This window comes from Balaenoptera physalus (genome assembly GCF_965194825.1).
Source record: "Balaenoptera physalus genome assembly, chromosome: 4".
NCBI lineage: Eukaryota > Metazoa > Chordata > Mammalia > Artiodactyla > Balaenopteridae > Balaenoptera > Balaenoptera physalus.
Genome location: NC_138891.1, coordinates 119,208,447 through 119,235,546, shown reverse-complemented (window position 1 = coordinate 119,235,546; position 27,100 = coordinate 119,208,447). Strand labels below are relative to the sequence as shown.

The 27,100-nt window shown below is 35.4% G+C and overlaps 1 long non-coding RNA gene across 1 annotated transcript in view; it reads right to left on the bottom strand.

Annotated features, from left to right (window-relative positions):
* Positions 1–26,501, bottom strand: part of LOC309660142 — a 40,485-nt gene extending 13,984 nt beyond the window's left edge. The window contains exons 1-2 of the long non-coding RNA XR_014263197.1: positions 23,429–26,501; positions 19,834–19,939 (exon numbers count right to left, since the gene is read on the bottom strand). This is a non-coding gene — a long non-coding RNA (uncharacterized lncRNA). The remainder of the gene's footprint in view (positions 1–19,833; positions 19,940–23,428) is intronic.
* Between the last annotated feature and the right edge of the window lie 599 nt (positions 26,502–27,100).

The following is a 27,100-nucleotide window of genomic DNA, read 5'->3' as shown; positions in this document are numbered from 1 at the left end:
CATTTGAGTAGTTACAAATTAGCTTCTAACTTTTATGGAGGTGATCACGTAATAGGAAGTTTTCTTATTCCTACATCTGTATGATGTCATTCTCAGTTATACATATATGAAACATATGTGATATGGGTAGAAAGATTGTCATCATATACAGATTATAAACTGATACTTTTTTTAGGATGTGCACCAAGGGACAAAAAGAAGAAAAAGGGGCTACAGAATCTTACAGAATTATAGATCATGCTCAAAATTGTCCAGTGGCTTCTTATTATAATCTAATACTAAGGACTGATGTCACCTGGCTCCTTATTAACTCTGTAACATCTTCCGTGCTATGCCTTCACACTCAACTCAGGGCCTCTGCACTTGCTGTTCTCCCTGCCCAGAATGCTCTTCTCTCAGATATACTCAGATGTTATGCCTGCATGTGCACAAGCACACACACACACACCTATTTTTCCTACTTATCATCTGATCCCCACTGGAATGTAAGCTTTATGAAAGCAAAGACTTCGGTCAGTTCTATTCTCTACTCTATCTACATTTGTCCTGCATATAGTAGATGCTCAATAAGTACTTTTTGAACTGAATTAATTAAAGAGAGAGCTATCTTAAGCAACATATTGATATGGGTACTAGACTCTATGAACTTCTCTTGACACATAGAGATCCATTTAGACATAACATCACATCATCCTGGTGTCACTAGAGAGGAAGATATATCACAGAATTGGTGAATAAGTATTCATTTTATTGTGTACACTGATGAGGAAAAAAATATTCAGGACGTTGTAGGTGATACAGCAGATATAAGGGAAACAAAATAAATTGTGGCTGCCCTCCAGTTAAAGAGAGAAAACGTAGGCCCAGAAATTTGCTATATTGAACAGCCCAAAGCCATGTAATACACTGCTGTGAATGTGGCTAGCTGCCCAGGAATAGGGAGAGGGGTCAGATGGGCTCTCTATATAAGGATAGATTTAGGATGGCCAGAAAGAAGAAAGTAAACACTTTAGAAAGGGAGACATGGGGAACAAAGTCATGTCACAACCAAATGCCTTTTTTTTTTCATTTATAGGTACAGAATAATAATGATTGACTTTCCACCGTTGTATTTTTAAGAGTTTATTTAAAGAACTGAGGCAAAACCTGATGCATTCTAAAGCAAACTCTGAAATGTATAGATTTGTCCTTTTCCTAGACTCGTTATTAACATGAGATTAGCAAGTAAATATTATGGCAAGGTTAACTCATAAATTAATTAAATTTTCAAGTACGATAATAAGTATACATATTATTTAACATATTTTGAGGTCTCCAGAGAGACATTTGTTTCTGATAATAAGAAAACAAGAACAAATTAAAATGCTTCCAAATAGCAGTAAATTTATGTCATCTTAGATCTCAGAAAACATGATAATAATCATTAAAAAATGTATAGATATAATCCTTAATTTAAAACTACCAAATCACTCACATTCCTACGAAAGAAGGCTCAAAGGCAGTCAGTAAGATTTGATTTGTGATACAAAGCTCTCAATTTAAGCTTAAGAAACTTTGAATCCCTGAAGAATCTGTGATCATAATAAACCAAAAATAAGTTTAACTTTTTAAATATGCTAACAATTTATTAATCTGCAGTTTTAATATTTAAGGGAGTTGAAATCTTACTTAAAATTTTTGCAATGACTCTTAAATTTGTATCAGACAAAAGAGAGTTTAATTGGAAATTTAACTGTAAAACAATAACCTGAATTTTGTGTATGTTTGCCCAGAATTGTTGAGAAATATAAGAGATGCAGAAAAGGCCAACTGAAGCATCCTGAATCTTTTGATAGGTAATCTAAATCCAGGATCTCTAGAAAAAGTCCCATTAGGTTTTTATTTTTAGTGTTAAGCAATTTTTGAGCAGGATGAGTTTGAAAATAAAGATTTTTTTAAAGGCAGAATTTGGTAAGTTCATGGAATAAAGAACTCTGGAAGCAGAAACAGGGCTAAAAAGAAGCACAGAGAATTCTATTTCCTGCTTTTGAAGGCTAGATAATTTACTGTTGGCTAGCCAGTGAGTTCTAGAGTTTCTAAGCAATTGACTCAGGATTTAAAATCTAGCCATCTTATTTTGATGCGTTTTAAGAAATATTTCTGTACTGTTTTTTTCCTAGTTGTAACCAAGATACTGGGGGCTGTGCACGAGCATATTTTATTGCCAACCTCCTGACTTTGAAACAGAGATCATTATGCTGGTGAAAAATATATCCAACCAAAAAATACCAATAGTAAAAATGGATATTTTACTGACTACTTTGTTTGAAGATATGATAGGTTTTAAACATATGCCATATAGTAAAACTCCATGAAAGATTTTTAAAAGCATATCTTTTTCATAATTTATGTCCCCGCAAACCACTTCATATCTATCCTTTCTCTTCCATTTCTAAATAATCTCCTTTACTGTGCTCCCAAGCATTTGAACAAGGGAGCATGTGCTCCCTTGGCTTGTACTTTTCACTCAATAAAATGAAAGATCAATGATTTCTGCCAACCAGAGGATCTAGCATTCTTCAGGCATGCCCTTGGAAGACTCTCTACATTATTTCACTTAGCCTGTGCTCCTTTTCTCCTTCATTACTACCATCACCATGAGCAAAAGGAACAGCAGCAGCATCTATTTTTTTAGCATGTGTAACATGTGCCTTTAATGACCTCATGGTACATAATTAAACAAACCTCAGCTATTTTTAATTCTCCAAAGTGAAATTAATCCTTTAAAGTGAATGAACTCAACACAAAGAAACTTAACAGTATACAATGATAAGCTACTAGTAACAGAAAACTATGGTTAGAAATATACATTTTACAGTCCATAGACATAAAAATAGCAACACATTGAGACAGGTGAAGAAAGAAAGATCTTGCGTGGTGCTATTTCAAGAAGTTTATGAAGGAAGGGAAAAAGTACTCCAGGTAGAATTACGGCAAGAGTTTCTTACTAAAAATATGTAGGATAAGCAGGATATTCAAGATCTACAGACACTAAATTAAATTCCATGTGCACAAAGTTCTACTGATGAAGAATTACTTTCTTAAGTTAACTTAAAAAAATAAATACCAAAAACTGAAAAAATGTTAAAGTGTACAGCTAACTTAATTATCACGAAATGAAAAAACTCATGGAACAATAACTCAGGCTGAGAAATAGAACTTCACAAATCTCCCAGAACCTCCCCAATTCAAGCCCTTCCAATCACCCTCCAAAGATAACTCCTCTTCTACTTCAACACCATAAGTTAATTTTGCCTGGTTTTGAATTTCATAAAATGAAGTTATGTCATTTGGACTATTTTTGTCTGCCTTCCTTCATTCAAAATTATGTGCATGAAATTCATTCATGTTGATGCACAAGTCTGTTCATTTTCATTGCTGTATAGTATTCCACTGTATAAAAATGGCACACTTTGATTTAGGAGTTCAAATGCTGGTGAATAACTGGGTTGTTTTAATATTTGACTGTTCTTTTTATGCAGCTATAGGTAGCTATTTTTGTTGGGTATAAATTTAGTATGGGTATATTTAATTTGAGTAGACAGTGCCAGTTTTCTAAAGTGTACCCATTTAAATTCCTAATATCAATTTATTAGAGATCAAGTTTGTCCACATCCTTGTCAACACTTACTATTATCAGTCTTTTGTATTTTTGTTCTTCTTTAAAATTTTAGTAGAATTGCGTGGCAAAGCCATCTGGACATTCTCCTACAGACAAGTTTTTCAAATATGAGGGAAAATACTTCAGATTTTTTTTTAACATCTTTATTGAAGTATAATTGTTTTACAATGCTGTGTTACTTTCTGCTGTATAACAAAGTGAATCAGCTATATGTATACATATATCCCCATATCCCCTCCCTCTTGCATCTCCCTCCCACCTTCCCTATCCCACCCCTCTAGGTGGTCATAAAGCACCAAGTTAATCTCCTTGTGCTGTGCGACTGCTTCTCACTAGCTATCTATTTTACATTTGGTAGTGTATATATGTCAATGCTATTCTCTCACTTTGTCCCAGCTTACCCTTCCCCCTCCCTGTGTCCTCAAGTCCTTTCTCCACAAGACTTCAGATTTTTAATTCTTCCTGTGCCCATTGGCTAACTTTGTAATTTTAGGAATTTGTCGTTTGATCTATAATTGTTAAATTTGTTGACGTAAACTTTCTCAAACATGTTTTCATTGTTCTTTGAAGCTCTAGGATCTATAATGAGTTTCCTTTTCCACTCGTGATATTGGTAATTTGTGCTTTGTTTTCATCCTTGATTCATCTTGCAAAGAGTTTGCCAGTTTTATTTATCTTGTCAAAAACCAAACTTCTAACTTTGTGGTTTGTGTTCCCCATCCCCACCCCCCATTGGTTTATGCTCTTGTTTTTATTATTCCCTCCTTTCTAAGCTTTGGACTTCATCAGATGTTTCATTTTATTTATATTTCATTTGTCATTTGGATGCTTGGATTATAGGTCTTTAAGCTTTTATTGTTGGCTAGTATAGGAATTTAAGGCAATAAACTTTTCAGTAAGGGCAGTATTCAATACATCCTATGTGTTTTGATATGTAGTGTTTTCATTGCCATTCAACTCAAAATATGTTCGAATTTCAATTGTGATTTCTTTTTGACCGATGGACTACTTAGAACTGTACTGGATAATTTCCAAACGTGTGGAAATATTCTAGTTATTTTTTTGTTCTCATTTCTTGGTAATTTTCACTGTGATCAGAGAATATACTCTCTTTCTGTTCTTTCAAATGTTTAAGTAAATTTTATATCCCTGGATATGGTCAGGGGCCTCTATCCGTTCATGAAAGAAAGATTTTGAAATCTCCCATTCTGATTGTTGATTGTTTCTTTCTCATTTTAGTTTTAGTTTTACTTAATATATTTTGAATTGTTCTTACTATAAATTTTGAATTGCTGGATATTTTTGGTGGACTTTACTTTTGATAATTATCATATACCCTCATTATCATTAGTTAGGCTTCTAGCATTAAAGTCTTCTTTGTTAGTATAGCTATACCAGATTTCTTTTGCTACTGATCAAAAAGTACAGCATTTTCTATTCTTTTATTTTCACCCTTTGGTATACCTTGTTTTTTTTAAATTTAATTTAATTTTATTTTTATACAGCAGGTTCTTATTAGTTATCTATTTTATACAAATCAGTGTATACATGTCAATCCCAATCTCCCAGTTCATCCCACCACCACCACCCCCCAACCCCTGCCGCTTTCCCCCCTTGGTGACCATACATTTGTTCTCTGCATCTGTGTCTCTATTTCTGCCATGCAAACCAGTTCATCTGTACCATTTTTCTATATTCCACATATATGTGTTAATATACAATATTTGTTTTTCTTTTCCTGACTTATTTCACTCTGTATGACAGTCTCTAGGTCTATCCATGTTTCTACAAATGACCCAATTTCATTCCTTTTTATGGCTGAGTAATATTTCATTGTATATATGTACCATATCTTCTTTACCAATTCATCTGTCGATGGGCATTAGGTTGTTTCCATGACCTGGCTATTGTAAACAGAGCTGCAATGAACATTGTGGTACATGACTCTTTTTGAATTATGGTTTTCTCTGGGTATATGCCCAGTAAGGGGATTGCTGTGTCATATGGTAACTCTATTTTTAGTTTTTTAAGGAACCTCCATACTGTTCTCCATAGTGGCTGTATTAATTTACATTCCCACCAGCAGTGCAAGAGGGTTCCCTTTTCTCCACACCCTCTCCAGCATTTGTTGTTTGTAGATTTCCTCATGATGTCCATTCTAACTGGTGTGAGGTGATAACTTATTGTAGTTTTGATTTGCATTTCTCTAATAATTAGTGATGTTGAGCATTTTTTCATGTGCCTCTTGGCCATCTGTATGTCTTCCTTGGTGAAATGTCTATTTAGGTCTTCTGTCCATTTTTTAATTGAATTGTTTGTTTTCTTGATATTGAGCTCCATGAGCTTTTTGTATATTTTAGAGATTAATCCTTTGTCCGTTGTTTCAATTGCAAATATTTTCTCCCAGTCTGAGAGTTGTCTTTTTGTCTTGTTTATGGTTTCCTTCACTGCGCAAAATCTTTTAAGTTTAATTAAGTCCCATTTGTTTATTTTTGTTTTTATTTCCATTACTCTAGCAGGTAGGTCCAAAAAGATCTTGCTGTGGTTTATGTCAAAGAGTGCTCTTCCTATGTTTTCCTCTAAGAGTTTTATAGTGTCTGGTCTTACATTTAGGTCTTTAATCCATTCGGAGTTTTTATTTTTCTGTATGGTGTTAGGTAGTGTTCTAGTTTCATTCTTTAACATGTAGCTGTCCAGTTTTCCCAGCACCACTTACTAAAGAGACTGTCTTTTCTCCATTGTATGTTCTTGCTTCCTTTGTCATGAATTAGGTGCCCATATGTGTGTGGATTTATCTCTGTGCATTCTATCCTGTACCATTGATCTATATTTCTGTTTTTGTGTCAGTACCATACTGTCTTGATTACTGTAGCTTTGTGGTATAGTTTGAAGTCAGGGAGGCTGATTCCTCTAGCTCTGTTTTTCTTTCTCAAGATTGCTATGGCTATTCAGGGTCTTTTGTGTTTCTGTACAAATTGTAAAATTTTTTGTTCTCATTCTGTGAAGGATGTCATTGGTAGTTTGATAGGGATTGCATTGAATCTGTAAAATGCTTTGTGTAGTATAGTCATTTTCACACTATTGATTCTTCCAATGCAAGAACATGGTACATTTCTCCATCTGTGTATGTCATCTTTGAATTCTTTCATCAGTGTTTTATAGTTTTCCGAGTACAAGTCTTTCACCTCCTTAGGCAGGTTTATTCCTAGGTATTTTATTCTTTGGGTTGCGATGGTAAATGGGATTGTTTCCTTAATTTCTCTTTCTGATTTTTCATTATTGGTGTATAGGAATGCCAGAGATTTCTTTGCATTAATTTTGTATCCTACAACCTTACCAAATTGATTGACTAGCTCTAGTCGTTTTCTGGTCACATCTTTAGGATTATTTATGTACAGTATCATGTCATCTGCAAACAGTGACAGTTTTACTTCTTCTTTTCCGATTTGTATTATTTTTATTTCTTTTTCTTCTCTGATTGCTGTGGCTAGGACTTCCAAAACTATGTTGAATAAGAGTGGAGATAGTGGACATCCTTGTCTTTTTCCTGATCTTAGTGGAAATGCTTTCAGTTTTTCACTATTGAGTATGATGTTTGCTGTGGGTTTGTCGTATATGACCTCTATGATGTTGAGGTACGTTCCCTCTATGCCCACTTTCTGGAGAGTTTTTTATCATAAATGGGTGTTGAGTTTTGTCAAAAGCTTTTTCTGCATCTATTGAGATTATCCTATGATTTTTATTCTTCAGTTTGTTAATATCGTGTATCACATTGATTGATTTGTGCATATTGAAGAATCCTTGCATCTCTGGGATAAATCCCACTTGACCATGGTATACGATCACTTTAATGTGTTGTTGGACTCTGTTTGCTAGTATTTTGCTGAGGATTTTTGCTTCTATATTCATCAGTGCTATTCATCTGTAATTTTCATTTTTTCTAGTATCTTTGTCTAGTTTTGGTATCAGGGTGATGGTGGCCTCGTAGAATGGGTTTGGGAGTTTTCCTTCCTCTGCAAGTTTTTGGAAGAGTTTGAGAAGGATGGGTGTTAGCTTTTCTCGAAATATTTGAAAGAATTCACCTGTGAAGCCATCTGGCCCTGGGCTTTTGTTTGTTGGAAGATTTTTAATCACAGTTTCAATTACATTGTTTGTGATTGGTCTGTTCATATTTTCTATTTCTTCCTGGTTCAGTCTTGGAAGGTTATACCTTTCTAAGAATTTGTCCATTTCTCCCAGGTTGCCCATTTTATTGGTATAGAGTTGCTTGTAGTAGTCTCTTAGGATGCTTTGTATTTCTGTGGTGTCCATTGTAACATCTCCTTTTTCATTTCTAATTTTATTGATTTGAGTCCTCTCCCTCTTTTTCTTTATGAATCTGGCTAAGGGTTTTTCAATTTTGTTTATCTTCTCAAAGAACCAGCTTTTAGTTTTATTGATCTTTGCTATTGTTTTCTTTGTTTTTATTTCATTTATTTCTGCTCTGATCTTTATGATTTCTTTCCTTCTGCTAACTTTGGGTTTTGTTTGTTCTTCTTTCTCTAGTTCTGCTAGGTGTAAGGTTAAATTGTTTATTTGTGATTTTTCTTGTTTCTTGAGGTAGGATTGCATTGCTATAAACTTTCCTCTTAGAACTGCTTTTGCTGCATCCCATAGGTTTTGGATTATCGTGTTTCATTGCCATTTGTTTCTAGGTATTTTTTGATTTCCTCTTTGATTTCTTCAGTGATCTCTTGGTTATTTAGTAACGTATTGTTTAGCCTCCATGTGTTTGTGCTTTTTACAGTTTTTTCCCTGCAATTTATTTCTAATCTCATAGTGTTGTGGTTGGAAAAGATGCTTGATATGATTTCAATTTTCTTAAATATACCGAGGCTTGATTTGTGACCCCAGATGTGATCTATCTTGGAGAATGTTCCATGTGCACTTGAGAAGAAAGTGTAATCTGCTGTTTTCGGATGGAAAGTCCTATAAATATCAATTAAGTCTATCTGGTCTATTGTGTCATTTAAAGCTTGTGTTTCCTTATTAATTTTCTGTCTGGGTGATCTGTCCATTGGTGAAAGTGAAGTGTTAAAATCCCCCACTCTTATTGTGTTACTGTTGATTTCCTCTTTTATAGCTGTTAGCACTTGCCTTATGTATTAAGGTGCTTCTATGTTGGGTGCATGTATATTTATAATTGTTATACCTTCTTCTTGGATTGATCCCTTGATCATTATGTAGTGTCCTTCCTTGTCTCTTGTAACATTCTATATTTTATAGCCTATTTTATCTGATATAAGTGTTGCTACTCCAGCTTTCTTTTGATTTCCATTTGCATGGAATATCTTTTTCCATCCCCTCACTTTCAGTCTGTATGTGTCCCTAGGTTTGAAGGGGGTCTCTTGTGCATGGCATATATATGGGTCTTGTTTTTGTATCCATTCAGCGAGCCTGTGTCTTTTGGTTGGAGTATTCAACATTTGCTTTTAATAGGAGTATGTATTCCATTTAAATGCAGTGTAATTATTATTATTTGGTTTAAATATACAAATATACTATTTATATTTTAATTTAATTTATTATGCCTATGGTTTCATTCTTTTGGAATAGTAGATTTTTTGTCATTCCATTTCCCTATGTTTATTAGCCTTTTTGTTATTCTTTCAATTATCCTAGAGGTTGCAAAACAAGTATTTTTCTTATTAAGATTTATTATAAATTCTAAGATGTTTCTAGGGAAATGAAAAGACCTTAGAACTTTAATTCTATTTATTCCTCAGTAATTATGTGCCATTGTTATCTTATATTTTGATACTCTATATACTTTATACCCCCAAAGCCATCATTATTGCTAATCTATACTTTATGTAAATATTCTTTTACATTTATCCACAGATTTAAACTTCCCATCATTTTTCACTCCTTTATCTTTCTCAAGCTTCCATCATAGATCCTTTCCAAGTGTCTACAGACTACCTTAATGGAGGTCTTCTGGTGACATATTCTCTCAGTTTTTGTCTCACAATGTCTTTATTTTATTTTATTTTTGGAGGAAAGTTTCATCGAATATAGAATTCTTGGTCATTAGTTACAGTCTTCCAGTATTAATCCTACCATTTCCTAATCTGCTGAATTTCATTGTTTCTGTTGAGAAGTCAGTTCCGTTCTGTGTTTGTGGTCAGTTGGTTGATTCTTGCTCCTTTGAAGATAATGTGTCTCTTTGTTTTGAGATTTCTCACTTTGTCTTTGGTTTACAGCAGTTCAAATATGATGTACTAGAAAATTTTTGTATGAATTCTGCTTGAAGTTTGTAGTTATTATCAAATCTTGTATTATATCTTTTGCAAGCTGGGAAAAATTCTTAGCAGAATTCTTCAAATAGTCTTTCCCTACCATGCTCTCTATTTTCTCCTTCTGAAACTCCAATTACACATATATGAAACCTTTGTTCTGTGCCCACTGGCCAATTATGCTCTTTTTCTGTGTTTTGTAGACTTACTTGACCTCTTATGTCAGTTTGTTCATTTTTGTCTTAGCTATATGTTCTTGTTTATTAAATCTCTTTTCAGTTGTAGTAATGTTTTTTTAAGCTCATCCATTGAGTTTTATCAGTTGTTTTTTTGGTTTGTTCTAGAATTTCAATTCAATTTTTTATGATAAGGAACTAGTAGAGGAAACATATTTGGTATCAGTTCTAACAGTTTTTTAAATATATTTTTAATTTGGAGAATTTCAAACATAAACAAATTAGAATTGTATAAATTCTCAATGTACCCCTCTCTTGACTTCAACATTTATCAAATTGTGACCAACATTATTTCACCTGTACCCACCCTACCTCCCATACTGTTTTGAAGCAAATTTCAGACATCACGTTATTTTATCTGTATACCTATTATTTATGTGTATTTATTTTAAGATATGTCTTTAAAAGATGACTGTTTTTAAATTGTTACACATAAAAATTAATAATTCCCTATTATCTTCAAATATCCAGTAAGTATTACATTTTTAGTCATCTTATAAATGTCATATCTTTTAAAGGATTCTGAAATCAGAGTCTAAATTATGACTATACATTGTAATTTCTAGCTCTATCTTTCTTTTAAAAACATTATCTTAGGGTATAATACACAAGTATTAAAGTGATTGTCATCAGTGTGTATCTTGATAAATATTTCCAAATGTATATACCTGGGTAATTATCACTAAGATCAAGATATATATTTCCAGCATTACAAAGGGCTTCCACTTTCTCTCTTCTCCATCAATGCCCCCTCTAACAATAATTACCATTCCAATATTTATTACTACAAATTAGTTTTGCCTATACTTAAATTTTATATAAATGAGTTTACGTGGTATGTGCCTTTTTGTATGAATACTTTCATTCAACATTATATCTCTTTGGTTCATCTGTGTTACTGAGTTCAGTTTGTGTTTCATAGCTGCTTAGTATTCTATTATATGAGTATATCCGCACTTATTTATCCAATTACACATATAGTAGGTTCCCACTATATAGTAGGCTATATAGTAGGTTCCCACTAGCTATCTATTTTACACATGGTAGTGTATTTATGTCAAACCTAATCTCCCAATTTGTCCCACTCTCCACTTCCCCCCACTCTCCCCTTCCCCCTGGGGCCACACGTCCGTTCTCGACATCTACTTCTCTATTCTTGCCCTATACCATTTTTCTAGATTCCACATATATGTGTTAATATACGATATTTGTTGTTCTCTTTCTGGTTTACTTCACTGTGTATGACAGACTCTAGGTCCATCCATATCTCTACAAATGACCCAACTTCGTTCCTTTTTATGGCTGAGTAATATTCCATTGTATATATGTACCACATCTTCTTTACCCATTCATCTATTGTTGGACATTTAGATTGCTTCCATGTCCTGGCTATTGTAAATAGTGCTTCAGTGAACATTGGGGTATATGTGTCCTTTTGAATTTATTTAGGGATACACAGGCATGCCTCATTATATTATGCTTCATTTATCGCTCTTTGCAGATACTGCATTTTTTACAAATTGAAGGTTTGTGGCAACCCTTCATTGGGCAGGTCTATCAGCACCATTTTTCCAACAGCATTTGCTCACTTTGGGTCTCTGTGTCACATTTTGTTAATTCTCAAAATATTTCAAACTTTTTCATTATCATTATATTTGTTATGGTGATCTGTGATTACAGAGCTTTGGTGTTACTATTGCAAGATTAGAACTTGCTAAAGGTTCAGATGATAGTTAGCATTCTTTAGCAATAAAGTATTATTTGATTAAAATACTTACACTGTTTTTATGTACATTGTGTCTTAGAACTTTATCTGTGATAATTCTTTAGGGACTGTGTTTAGACCACATTCTCTTTGAAGGGTTTGCTTTTGCTTCAGCCAGGTAACTAGAGGCACAATCCAGGACCAGTTTCAACTAAATTTCCAAGATGAGTTTTTCAAGTTATCCAGATGTGCTTGAGTACAAGTTTATGGTTATAAATTCTCAGATGAGTATTTTTTTGCTACTCTATGCAAAATCAATTCCGGAGCAGGTAAGGTAGATTACCTTCTGTGTGTGTGTGTGTGTGTGTGTGTGTGTGTGTGTGTGTGTGTGTGTGTGTTTGTGTGTGTTCACTTAACAAAGGGCTTGTGCTTCCTGTGTCCCATATTGGCAGGCATCTCTGGTCTGACCTCCCACATTATTGAGGCCCAGACTTAGTCTCTTTTCCCTTGCATTCAGTGTTTCATCAGCAGATACCTTTAGGGTTAGAACCAGCTTTAGAAATTTCTTGGCCTTGGGATAATGTATTTTTTTCCCAGTTTATGACCTCAGATTTCCCTTTAGTTTATACTAGTTAAACTGTTCTTTTTGAAAGGCTTTTTAAAAATATTTTTATCAGCATATTTAGATGCTCTGTACTCAGGGAGTTACCTTCACTCATCTAGTCCATCATATTACCTAAAGATTATTTTTATTAGTATTATAAATATTTGCAATTAAAACTTATTAACATAAATTGTCCTAAGAAAAAGTCTGTTCTTTTCCACATACAAATTGCTTCGATAAATTCTTTAGTTAGCAAATATTAGCCTTAGCTTTCAAATAGTAGTCAAACTAAAGATGAAATATCCAAATCATAGAGGCAGCAGACCGCACTTCAAGAAAACAAAAATAATAGCTAAGTTCTAAAAATCATTCTATTCGCATGAAGAGTAATTTAGCTATAGGATAGTATTAAATAAATTTCAGAATCTAACAGTCAAAATTTCAGAATGATATCTAAAGTAATATTTTATCTATTTCAGCTGATATCTTAAGGGAGCCAGCCTAATTTTACCTGTGAAATTACTTGCTTTATTTGTACACAAGGCTTGAAACTTAATTTTAGAGAAATGTGAAATCTTGCTTAACTGCTAACAAGTAGGAAAACCCAATATTTCTTTTTTTTTTTAACATCTTTATTGGAGTATAATTATTTTACAATATTGTGTTAGTTTCTGCTGTATAACAAAGTGAATCAGCTATATGTATACATATATCACCAGATGCCCTCCCTCTTGCATCTCCCTGCCACCGTCAACCCACTGCTCTGGGGGGATCAAAAAGCATGGAGCTGATCTCCCTGTGCTATGCGGCTGCTTCCCACTAGCTATCTATTTTACATTTGGTAGTGTATACATGTCAATGCTACTTTATCACTTCGTCCCAGCTTACCATTCCCCCTCCCCATGTCCTCAAATCCATTCTCTATGTCTGCGTCTTTATTCCTGTCCTGCTCCTAAGTTCTTCAGAACCATTTACTTTTTTTTTTAGGTTCCATATATGTTAGCATACGGTATTTGTTTTTCTCTTTCCAACTTACTTCACTCTGTATGGCAGACTCCAGGTCCATCCAACTCACTACAAATAACTCAATTTTGTTTCTTTTTAAGGCTGAGTAATATTCTATTGTTTATATGTGTCACATCTTCTTTATCCATTCAACTGTCTATGGACACTTAGGTTGCTTCCATGTCCTAGCTATTGTAAATAGTGCTGCAATGAACATTGTGGTACATGACTCTTTTTGAATTATGGTTTTCTCAGGGTGTATGCCCAGTAGTGGGATTGCTGGGCTATGCAGTAGTTCTATTTTTAGTTTTTAAGGAACCTCTATACTGTTCTCCATAGTGGCTGTATCAATTTACATTCCCACCAACAGTGCAAGAGGGTACCCTTTTCTCCACACCCTCTCCAGCATTTATTGTTTGTACATTTTTTGATGATGGCCATTCTGACCAGTGTGAGGTGATACCTCATTGTAGTTTTGATTAGCATTTCTCTAATGATTAGTGATGTTGAGCATCTTTTCATGTGTTTGTTGGCAATCTGTATATCTTCTTTGGAGAAATGTCTATTTATGTCTTCTGCCCATTTTTGGAATGGGTTGTTTGTTTTTTTGATATTGAGCTGCATGAGCTGCTTGTATATTTTGGAGATTAATCCTTTGTCAGTTGCTTCATTGGCAAATATTTCTTCCCATTCTGAGGGTTGTCCTTTCATCTTGTTTATGGTTTCCTTTGCAGTGCAAAAGCTTTTAAGTTTCATTAGGTCCCATTTGTTTATTTTTGTTTTGATTTCCATTTCTCTAGGAGGTGGGTCAAAAAGGATCTTGCTGTGATTTATGTCGTAGAGTGTTCTGCATATGTTTTCTGCTAAGAGTTTTATAGTATCTGGCATTACATTTAGGTCTTTAATCCATTTGAGTTTATTTTTGTGTATGGTGTTAGGGAGTGTTCTAATTTCATTCTTTTACATGTAGCTGTCCAGTTTTCCCAGCACCACTTATTGAAGAGGCTGTCTTTTCTCCATTGAATATTCTTGTCTCCTTTATCAAAGATAAGGTGACCGTATGTGTGTGGGTTTATCTCTTAGCTTTCTATCCTATTCCATTGATCTATATTTCTATTTTTGTGCTAGTACCATACTGTCTTGATTACTGGAGTTTTGTAGTATAGTCTGAAGTCATGGAGCCTGATTCCTCCAGCTCCAGATTTCTTTCTCAAGACTGCTTTGGCTATCTGGGGACTTCTGTGTTTCCATACATATTGTGAATTTTTTTGTTCTAGTTGTGTGAAAAATGCCATTGGTAGTTTGATAGGGATTACACTAAATCTGTAGATTGCTTTGGGTAGTAAAGTCATTTTCACAATGTTGATTCTTCCAATCCAAGACCATGGTATATCTCTCCATCTGTTGGTATCATCTTTAATTTCTTTCATCAGTGTCTTATAGTTTTCTGCATACAGGTCTTTTGTCTCCTTAGGCAGATTTATTCCTAGGTATTTTATTCTTTTTGTGCAATGGTAAATGGGAGTGTTTCCATAATTTCTCTTTCAGATTTTTCATCATTAGTCTATAGGAATGCAAGAGATTTCTGTGCATTAATTTTGTATCCTGCTACTTTACCACATTCATTGATTAGCTCTAGTAGTTTTCTGGTAACATCTTTAGGATTCTCTATATATAGTATCATGTCATCTGCAAACAGTGACAGTTTTACTTCTTTTGTGATTTGGTTTCCTTTCATTTCTTTTTCTTCTCTGATTGCTGTGGCTAAAACTGCCAAAAGTATGTTGAATAATAGTGGTGATGGTGGGCAACATTTCCTTGTTCCTGATCGTAGTAGAAATGGTTTCAGATTTTCACCATTGAGAACAATGTTGGCTTTGGGCTTGTCCTATATGACCTTTATTATGTTGAGATAACTTCCATCTATGCCTACTTTCTGGAGGTTTTTTTTAATCATACATGGGTGTTGAATTTTGTCAAAAGATTTTTCTGCATGTATTGAGATTTTCTTATGGTTTTTCTGCGTCAGTTTGTTAATACGGTGTATCACATTGATTTTGTTTATACTGAAGAATCCTTGCATTCCTAGCATAAACCCCACTTGATCATGGTGTATGATCCTTTTAATGTGCTGTTGGATTCTTTTTGCTAGTATTTTGTTGAGGATTTTTGCATCTATGTTCATCAATGATATTGGCCAGTAGTTTTCTTTCTTTCTGACATCTTTGTCTGGTTTGGGTATCAGGGTGATGGTGGTCTCACAGAATGAGTTTGGGAGTGTTCCTCTCTCTGCTGTATTTTAGAAGAGTTTGAGAAGGATAGGTGTTAGCTCTTCTCTAAATGTTTGATTTAATTCGCCTGTGAAGCAATCTGGTCCTGGGCTTTTGTTTGTTGGAAGATTTTTAATCACAGTTTCAATTACATTACTTCTGATTGGTCTGTTTATATTTTCTATTTCTTCCTCGTACAGTCTCAGAAGGTTGTGCTTCTCTAAGAATTTATCCATTTCTTCCAGGTTGTCCATTTTATTGGCATATAGTTACTTGTAGTAATCTCTCATGATCCTTTGTATTTCTGCAGTGTCAGTTGTTACTTCTTTTTCATTTCTAATTCTGTTGATTTGATGCTTTTCCCTTTTGTTTTTGATGAGTCTGGCTAATGGTTTATCAATTTTTTTTATCTTCTCAAAGACCCAGGTTTTAGTTTTATTGCTCCTTGCTATTTTGTCCTTTATTTCTTTTTCATTTATTTCTGATCTGATCTTTATGATTTCTTTCCTTCTGTTAACTTTGCGTTTTTATTGTTCTTCTTTCTCTAATTGCTTTAGGTATAAGGTTAGGTTGTTGATTTAACATATTTCTTGTTTCTTGAGGTAGGATTGTATTGCTGTAAACTTCCCTCTTAGAACTGCTTTTGTTGCATCCCACAGGTTTTGGGTCATCGTGTTTTCATTATCATTTGTTTCTAGGTGATTTTTTATTTCCTCTGTGATTTCTTCAGTTATCTCTTGGTTGTTTAGTAGCATATTGTTTAGCCTCCATGTGTTTGTGTTTTTTACAGTTTTTTCCCCTGTAATTGATATCTAGTCTCATAGCATTGTGGTCAGAAAAGATACTTGATACGATTTCAATTTTCTTAAATTTACCACGGCTTCGTTTGTGAACCAAGATATGATCTATACTGGAGAATGTTCCATGAGCACTTGGGAAGAAAATGTATTCTGTTGTTTTTGGATGGAATGTCCTATATATATCAATTAAGTCCATCTTGTTTAATGTGTCATTTTAAGCTTGTGTTTCCTTATTTATTTTCATTTTGGAGGATCTGACCATGGTGAAAGTGGGGTGTTAAAGTCCCCTACTATTATTATGTCACTGTTGATTTCCCCTTTTATGGCTGTTAGAATTTGCCTTATGTATTGAGGTGCTCCAATGTTGGGTGCATAATTATTTACAATTGTTATATCTTCTTCTTAGATTGCTCCCTTGATCATTTTGTAGTGTCCTTCTTTGTCTCTTGTAATAGTCTTTTCTTTAGAGTCTATTTTGTCTGATATAAAAAATTGCTACTCCACCTTTCTTTTGATTTCCATTTGCATGGAATATCTTTTTCCATCCCCTCACTTTCAGTGCCTATGTGTCCCTAGGTCTGAAGTGGGTCTCTTGTAGACAGCATATATACGGGTCTGGTTTTTGTATCCATTCAGCCAGTGTATGTCTTTTGGTTGGAGCATTTAATCCATTTACATTTAAGGTAATATTCGATATGTATGGTCCTATTACCATTTTCTTAATTGTTTTGGGTTTGTTATTGTAGGTCTTCTCCTTCTCTTGTGGATCCTGCCTAGAGAAATTCCTTTAGCATTTGTTGTAAAGCTGGTTTGGTGGTGCTGAATTCCCTTAGCTTTTGCTTGTCTGTAAAGGTTTTAATTTCTCTGTCAAATCTGAATGAGATCCTTGCTGGGTACAGTAATCTTGGTTGTAGATTTTTCCATTTCATCACTTTAAATATGTCCTGCCACTCCCTTCTGGCTTGCAGAGTTTCTGCTGAAAGGTCCGCTGTTAACCTTATGGGGATTCCCTTGTATGTTTTTTGTTGCTTTTCCCTTGCTGCTTTTAATATTTTTTCTTTGTATTTAAGTGTTGATAGTTTGATTAATATGTGTCTTGACGTGTTTCTCCTTGGATTTATCCTATATGGGACTCTCTGCACTTCCTGGACTTGATTGACTATTTCCTTTCCCATATAAGAGAAATTTTAAACTATAATCTCTTCAAATATTTTCTCAGTCCTTTTCTTTTTCTCTTCTTCTTCTGGGACCCCTATATTTCGAATGTTGGTGCATTTAATCTTGTCCTCAATTCTTTTCATTCTTTTCTCTTTATTCTGCTCTGTGGTAGTTATTTCCACTCTTTTATCTTCCAGGTCACGTATCCATTCTTCTGCCTCAGTTATTTCTGCTATTGATTCCTTCTAGAGAATTTTTAATTTCATTTATTGTGTTGTTCATCATTGTTTGTTTGCTCTTTAGTTTTTCTAGGTCCTTGTTAAACATTTCTTGTATTTTCTCCATTCTATTTCCAAGATTTTGGATCATGTTTACTATCATTACTCTGAATTATTTTTCAGGTAGACTGCCTATTTCCTCTTCATTTGTTTGGTCTGGTGAGTTTTTACTTTGCTCCTTCATCTGCTGTGTATTTTTCTGTCTTCTCATTTTGCTTAACTTACTGTGTTTGGGGGTCTCCTTTTCTCAGGCTGCAGGTTTGTAGTTCCCGTTGTTTTTGGTGTCTGTTTGCAGTGGGTAAGTTTGGTTCAGTGGGTTGTGTAGGCTTACTGGTGGAGGGGACTGGTGGCTGTGTTCTGGTGGATGAGGCTGGATCTTTTCTTTCTGGTAGGCAGGACCACATCCAGTGGTGTGTTTTAGGGTGTTTGTGAACTTAGTATGATTTTAGGCAGACTCTCTGCTAATGGGTGGGGTTGTGTTCCTGTCTTGCTACTTGTTTGGCATGGGGTGTCCAGCACTGGAGCTTGCTGGTCATTGAGTGGAGCTGGGTCTTAGCGTTGAGAGGGAGATCTCTGGGAGAACTCTCACTGACTGATATTATCTGGGACATCTCTGGTTGTCCAATATGCTGAAGTTGGCTCTCCCACTTCCGAGGTTCACGCCTGACACCAGGGAGGAACACTAAGACCCTATCAGCCATATGGCTTTCAACTGAGACATTTTCCCTTTCCTTTGATAGGGGAGGGGAACACAAAAGACTTTTTCTTGCTTCTCTTCTGTAGCTAGTTTTGCAACAAAGATGCAAGCTGCAGGCCTGCAACCTTAATGCAAGTGGAGTTTCTCTTGACCGAGGCAGCAGATGGACTTTCAGTGAATCCAGATGGAAATACACACCTTGCAAAACAGACTGGAAAGTGATTTTTTCCCCCAGTTGCAACGTTAGGGAATGCTGTGCTGCAGCTACATGATGGGCCTGTGCTGACAATATTTTTTATAATGGCAATCATTGGATAAGTTCTAATTACAAGTCTATATATTACACACACCCAATAAGTACAAATGTAAATTTTTTAGGGAAAGAAGGGCTGTATTTTTCCTTAACTGTTAATATATCTTTACTTTCACAAAACAATGAAGACACATACAACATCCAAAAACTTGCTATATTGAAAGCTAATTACAAAAGGTAGTTACTGTGACTAAAGAAATAATATCTGCTCATTACTTTATAGGGTTTATATGTGACTCAAGAGAAGTAGTGCATGCGAAAATGCTATAAAAAGTGTAAGATGTTCTCACTAAAAATATAGTCAATAGTAATAGTTTGTTTTTATGCCACCTTAGAAAAGAGATGTGTCTTTCACTGTTATTTCACAGAAGTAAATTAGAGACTGTTATACATAGGCTTAATATAAGTTAGTCTAGGATCAGGTGTGACACAGTAATGAATGGTTCTGGTTTCAATTAAAGAAATATTTGAATGAATACTTTTCAGGGAAATATAGTGATTTAAAAAAAGGAAATTTACCTGAACATTCTGTCAAGCTATTTTATATGATGTATGTAATTTAGTACATACAATTTCAATACATAAATAAAATTCAGTTTAACATTGAATACCTCAATGAGGTACACTACCTCAGCTCAGCAATAAAGGTTAATAAGAGTTATACATCACATTGGTAGCATATAATCTTGATACAATTTGTTAAGATTGGCACATTACCTCTGTGGTCTTCCTCCCAAAACCCACAACCCCAAACTAATATTGAGGAAAACATCAGAAAAATCCCACTTGAGAAACATTCTACAAAATACCTGAATAGGACTTCTCAAATACCTGATCAAGACTTCTTAAAACCGTCAAAAACAAGGAATGTCTGAGAAACTGTTGCAACATAAGAAGATATGATGACTAAATGTAATATGGCATCCTGCATGGGATCCTGGAATAGAAAAAAGATGTTAGGAAAAAAACTAAGGAAATCTGAAAAAAGTATGAACTTTAGTTAATAATAAGGTATTGTGACAATGTACTGTACTAATGTAAGATATTAATAATGTAATGTAATAATGTAATTAATAATAGGGGAAACCAGATGTGGTATATACTGAAATTCTCTGTACTACCTTTCAAATTTTTAAGATATAAACCTAAAGCTATTCTAAAGTAAACTTTTTTTTCATAAAAAGGCATTTTATTTTAAATATAGCTGTGTGTACATGTCAATCCCAAACGTGGAGATTATCATACTAAGTGAAGTAAGTCAGACAGAGAAAGACAAATATCATATGATATCACTTATATATGGAATCAAAAAAAAATACAAATGAACTTATTTATAAAACAGACTCACAGACTTAGAGAACGAACCTATAGTTACCAGGGGGGAAGGGTGGGGTGGAGGGATAGATTGGGAGTTTGAGATAAAGTAAACTTTTGTTTTTTTAAAGTTAATTACCTAGTAGCAGGAATTTTCTTTTAAATGCTGCAAATAACCAGCTAGTTTGATTTTATTTTTGTTCAGGGGAGAATTTATTGATTAGTTCCTGCTTCCTAATTCAGTTGTTATTGAATAATTTGGATGTTATGATAAGTTTCAATAGCTCCTGGTCGTTTAGGGTAACCTTGATTAACATATTAAGTTTATCCATTTTGGAAACTCCATGTGTCTGCTGGAGTGTTCTTTTCCCCAGACTCAAAGTTATATAGGTTTATCTCCATCTGAGGAACTCCATATTAAGACACATCAAAACGAAGCAGAACACTTTGACCTGATTCTGTCAGCACAACCTCAACCATATCTTAGCTCCTGCCTTCCCGACAGAAAAGCATATAGTTTCCAGGAAGTTCTAAGGCCCCGCTAATCCCTTTGCAACTCTACAAAAGCATTGCTCCTATTTTATCATGTCCTTTAAGCCGTCTGTCTTCCAAAGTTCCAATCCTCAGCATCAACCAGGTAAATTATTGTTCAAGCTTGATATAATTCCAGACTACATCATGTACATATTGCAAAACCTAAATATTTCTAAATTTGTAACCAGTGTCAGGGTTAGAAAATTAAACTACAAAACACCCTGAATTCAAAGCAAAATTGTTTCAAATCATATTCTGAAAGATACTACACTGAGATCTAAAAATAAGAGGTGTTCTTTTACTTCTTGCATTAATTTGAAAGAGCAAAATATTTTCAAGAGAATTCCTTCTGCAAACTACTTGGAACCCTTTTGCTCTTACAACTTTTTATGTGGTGATGGCTCTCAATACCTCTCCAGAAAATGTATTTTGTGTTTTTTGTAATTATGTTCACTAAAGGAAGAGTTTATTAAAGTATCAGCACAGGGTTTGTCCACCTTGGCACTATTGATATTTCTGAAAAGGGGAAGAACAAATCTGACTCCGTATTGGATCTGTGTCTTTTACTTTAACCTGTGCATTCTATTGCTTTTGCTACAGGTTAAGAATGTTGCCTATAGCCTGAAATATACAGGATAGTTCATTCACAAGGCTCTGACCTTTAAAGGTATAACACTTTTCCATTCATACAGACATAAAAAGTTGCAGAACAGAGAATAACATTTGTCTTGGATATTTATAGGAACATCGTGACCAGACCTATGTGGACAGCTGAAGAACAAAGGATTCTGGCACTAAGAAATTTGCAGCAACCAACAATACCTCCTCCCCTTTTAGTATAAAAGAAGGCTGAATTCTAACTTGGGGAAGATGGTTCTTTGGGACACTAGTCCACCATCTTCTCCGTCTGCTGGCTTTCCAAATAAAGTTGCTATTTCTTGCCCCACAACTCATCTCTCGATTTATTGGCCTGTCGTGCTGTGAGCAGTGTGACCTTGGATTCAGTAACGTTTGTAGCTGGATAATCTTTTGTTGTTGGAGACTGTCCTGTGCATGTAAGATGTCCAGTAGCATCCCTGGCCTCTAGCCACAAGATGCCAGTAGCAACCACTCTCCAGTTATGACAACCAAAAGTGTCTCCAGACATTGCCAAATTACCTCCAGTTGAGAACCACTGATCTAGTATAATGATCAGAATTCAATTTTATTTAAACTGTTGAAATATTTCAATTGATTTGGCTGTGAGAAGCAATATATTCCATTCCCAACCTGCAGGAAAGACACCTCACTCATTCCTTTTGCTAGGTGAACACTCTCTATATTTTCCTGTGCCATGCAAGTTGCAACATTGTTATGGATGGAGTGGAGACAGTACAGCAGCCTGGTTGGAAAGAGGCTTATCGAATTTGTATTGATGCTTCCATTGCATTGCCAGCCAGCTTTTCCCCTAGAGAGACATTTACTAGCAGAAGCTATGGGAGTTGAAGCTTAGCCTTTCCCTTTGACAATAAACCTCATCATCAACCACTTTCCTTCTCACTCCCCAAGAGCCATGCTTTGGCTCAGCTCCGGTAAACATGTTAATACTTTAGAGCAGGAGTTGTTAATAGTTCAGTGCAGGTGCACAGCCACGCCCGTTATTCTACATATGATCAATTGCTGCCTTCCTGCTCCAACAGCAGATTTCTGTAGTTGTGGCAGAGTATGGCTCATAAAGCCTAAAATATCTGCTGTCTCTCCCTTTACGAAAACAAATTGACAACTCCAGTTTTAAAATCCTAAAATGTGCAAATTATTTAAACTGCTCAACCTAAATCCTTTGTCCCATACATTGCATTCATTTAGCTATAACAGTAACAGTCACATTTGTAAAAGTATCTGATTCTCTACGGTTCATGCCAGGGGCAGGATTAATTTAGACACAATCCTCAGCCTTATGGGAATAAGCAGCTTGCCACTTCACATTCAAAGACAATTTTTTACACTTTTGCATATTCTGTCTTTCCATAGGCTCAGCAAATCTAATACATTCTACCTGCTGTTGTAGATGTTCTTCCTCCAGCCCTTGGGAGATCGAGACCACCTAGGAGCCAGTTTACTGTCACTGGTTGTATTCATTTACCTTTAATTAGGATTGAGTGATGGAGAAAAGCAGATGACCTTGGCGTAGGAAAGAGTACCTAAAACATTCTTCTTCCTTATCCAGAATCAGTGGTCATGTTTAAACTTTTCCTCATTGCTTTGTTTTTGTTGTTTAATAGGAGAGTAGACACTTCTGATAAAGTTTGTCTAGTTAGTCTGCATAATTTTCATTTTGTTTGTTTTCGCTAATAATCATGGTTCTGGGATGGTTTTCCTATCATGGCCAGTTAGTGCTGTTATATTTTGCCTGAGGCTTACGTGATGCTCTACAATATGGGACTCTTTAAAGTGTTCCTTTAATTATGTGGCAGCCTGGATGGGAGAAGAAAATGTGTAAAGGCTGAGAAACAAAGTATTCATATGATACTTCATTATCTGTGGTCATGTGATGTGTGGAGGAAGATAGGGAGGGAAATGGGATATACAACCTACTTACCACCTTACTCCATAGATTATGCCTTGCTGTTTTCAGTTGTATTAGAAATAACTATTGTGAAGATATTGTGACAAGCTTGTAATCCTCATTTTTGTTCATTTCCAGAAAAGGCTAAATTGTAAATAATAAGACTAGATACAGTATTAAAGGCATCTTTGCATGCAATGCTTATTTGCACATGTATTTGTATTTTTCTTGTGAACTAATAAACTGAGAGTAATATTGCAGTGCTGGCGCTTAGAGAATATTTACATGACTAAACCGTATGTTCACACTGCTGCCCCCTTCATCAGCTGTTCTGCTCCACCCTAGCATGCCGAAGGGAAATCACTGAAGCCAGAGTGAACCAGAGCATTACCAGTGAATGCGTGTGGTTCCCACTCACCCACACCAGTCTTCATTCACATTTTAAACAGATCCCTGCTAAATATAAACTTAAATCTACCTTGCATTTTGTTACAGTAAGGTTGGAGCTATAATAAAATATAGAAACCCTACCTATTATCAAAGGAATATTCAAGTACAGTCAACATCTAAATAGGTTCTGGGTTTGAAATAAAAGAAAAATATCTATTGGGTGGTACTACTTCTGCACATGGCTCACTTGCAAACATTCCCATCTAAATGACCATAGAGTCACTATGTTAAGCTTTATAAATTGATTGACAGGAGGGAGGAGACAATTATGAGATTGGGGGAGGTGCTGAAGAAATGCAAAAAGACTGAAGAGGTTTTGAATGTGCATAGTAGACTAGTGGAAAAACTATGTTGGAACAACATTGGAAAGTCTATTGGAGAGATTACCTTGAAACAACATTGAAGGAGGAAGAGGTGGAAGTGAGAGAAAAAGGTAAAGAGATAAGATCATTCATAATCCATGCTCCAAAAATAAGTGGATTTTCATTTTCTATGAGATAAAGGTTATGATTTTGTACCCAATTCCAATGTGTGGGGTTTCCCCCCACATGACCAAGCAATTCTCAGACACAAGCTGGGTGTCCTACGGTTCAAATCAATTCAACTCACTTTCTACCTGGAGATACCATCAGATTCCACAGGTTAAGGGCTCAGTCCTACAAGGCGGCCTCCCACTTCAGGTACCAATTGCAAGCCCAGGTTGTCTCTTGTGCTTCTGGTCAACTGACTATAGACTAGAGATTCCAACAACGCCTTTTTTTGGTTGGATTAATTTGTTAGAGAAGCTCACAAAACTCAGAGAAACACTCTGCTTACTAGATTACCAGTTTATTATAAAAGAATGTAATTCAGAAACAGCCAGATGAAAGAGATGCATGGGGCAAGGTATGTGGGAAGGGGCATGGAGCTTCCACGCCCTCTCCATGTGTGCAACTCTCCCCACATCTCCAATTGTTCACCAACACAGAAGCTCTCCAAACTCTTTCCTTTGGGGGTTTTATGGAGGCTTCCTTATATAGATATGATTGATTGAATCATGGGCCATTGGCCATTCACTCTCCAGCCCCTCGCCTCTCCCTGGAGTTCAGGGGATGGGACTGAAAGTTCCTACCCTCCGTCACATGGTTGGCTCCCCTAGCAACCAGCATCCTTAGGTGCTTTCCAAAAGTCATCCATTAACATAACAAAGCCACCTTTATGCTCTATACTTGGGAAATTCCAAGGGTTTTAGGAGCTGTGTGCCAGAAATGGGGATGAAAACCAAATATATATTTATTACAAATCACAATATCACAAACATCAAGGTCTTATCCTAGGTTGAATTCATAGTTTGTCACCTAATTACTGAATTTTCCGCCTCTTCCACCTGATCACCTTTCCCGTGCCTACCCCTAAGCCTTTGTTCACTCTGGTTTCTCTCCTCTTTTCCTTCTGAAGTGCCCTCCATTCTGTCCCTCGTGCTCCAAGGCCCTTCTCAAGCTCCCTCTTATTTATGAAACTTTTCCAATTGAATGCAGACTTCAGATGTTTCTTCTCTAAAGTAATACACCCATCCATTTTACAACCTGCCTTTGGACATTTGTTAATTTGCTCTATTGAACAGAGTTTTAATTATTTGTGTATTGATGAGTTACCAGTAACTATATTGAAGGAGGGTACTATGTCATTCCTTTATGACTATTATAGCAAATGGTACAAACCTGTGAACAAGGTATTTCTCTTTGGAGAGTGAGAGAGAGAAAGAGAAAGACAGAGAAGTTCTGTTTCATAATACCATAGTCATATAGCCATTTCCTGGAAAGTCACAGTTTCTCATCAGCTTGTCACATGAAATTCAAGGGATCAGTGTTAAATGATGCTCTTTTCATTAGGTATTGTAATGGGTTGAATTATAGTCCCCCAAAAGATATGTCTGAGAATGTGACCTTATTTGGAAGAAGGATCTTTGCAGATGTAATTAAGCAATTTCAAGAGCCATCAGATTCTAGAAGATGCAAAGAAAGATTCTTCCTTAGAACATTTTAGGGCAAATATAGCCTTGCTGACAACCTGATTTTGAACTTTGGGCCTCCAGAACTATGAGAATAAATTTCTATTGTTTTAAGCCACAAACTTTATTTGTTATGTCAGCCTTAGGAAACTAATACAGGTTTCTTTCCCCCCAAGTGGAGGACATATAGCAAAATCTAAGCCATTATTATATTTTAGGAAAATAAAATGTTTAAGACCTGTTTTGAAGAAGGTAAGTCTATTGGACAGAAATACAGGTATTATAAATTTTCCTGTTTTATACAATAAAATTAAGTTAAAAATAAGATTTGTTAAAATATCATTCAGGGGCTTCCCTGGTGGCGCAGTGGTTGAGAATCTGCCTGCCAATTCAGGGGACACGGGTTCGAGCCCTGATTTGGGAAGATCCCACATGCCGCGGAGCAACTAGGCCCGTGTGCCACAATTACTGAGCCTGCGCGTCTGGAGCCTGTGCTCCACAACAAGAGAGGCTGCGATAATGAGAGGCCCGTGCACCGCGATGAAGAGTGGCCCCCACTTGCCGCAACTAGAGAAAGCCCTTGCACAGAAACGAAGACCCAACACAGCCATAAATAAATAAAATAAATAAATAAAGATACATGAAATTGCTAAAATTAAAAAAAAAAAAAAATCCTGCCAAGCTCAAGAGATTAAAAAAAAAAATCATTCAGTAACTTGCCATTTTGGTGTAATCTAGCCATCAAGAAGTCACTATCATTGCAAGTAATCCATGCCGCATGACAAAAAATACATGTCCCATGACAGAATCTCCAGACATTGAAACAATAACTGAACACTGGAAAACAACCTCAGAAAATACCAAGAACTTCACAAAAATGCTTTCTCAGAGAAAAAGAAGAAGGATAAGGAGGAGGAGGAAGAGGAGAAGTAGGAAAAGGAGAAGGACTTCTGTTTTCATGATGAAAGAAAAAAATCAGATTTAGTTTCCTGCCTTTAGCAATGAGAGAACTGGACCAAGTATATTAAAATGCATTAAATTACTGTTTGGATGAATGTGGTCAAAAGGTGTAAACTTTCAGTTATAAGTATTAGAGACGTAAGGTACAGCATGATGACAATAATTAACATGGTTATTTGGTATATATGACAGGTGTTAAAAGAGTAAATCCAAGATCTCTCATCACAAGGAATAAAGGATTTCCTTTCTTTTTTAAATCTATATGAGATGATGGATATTAACTAAACTTATTGTGGTACTTATTT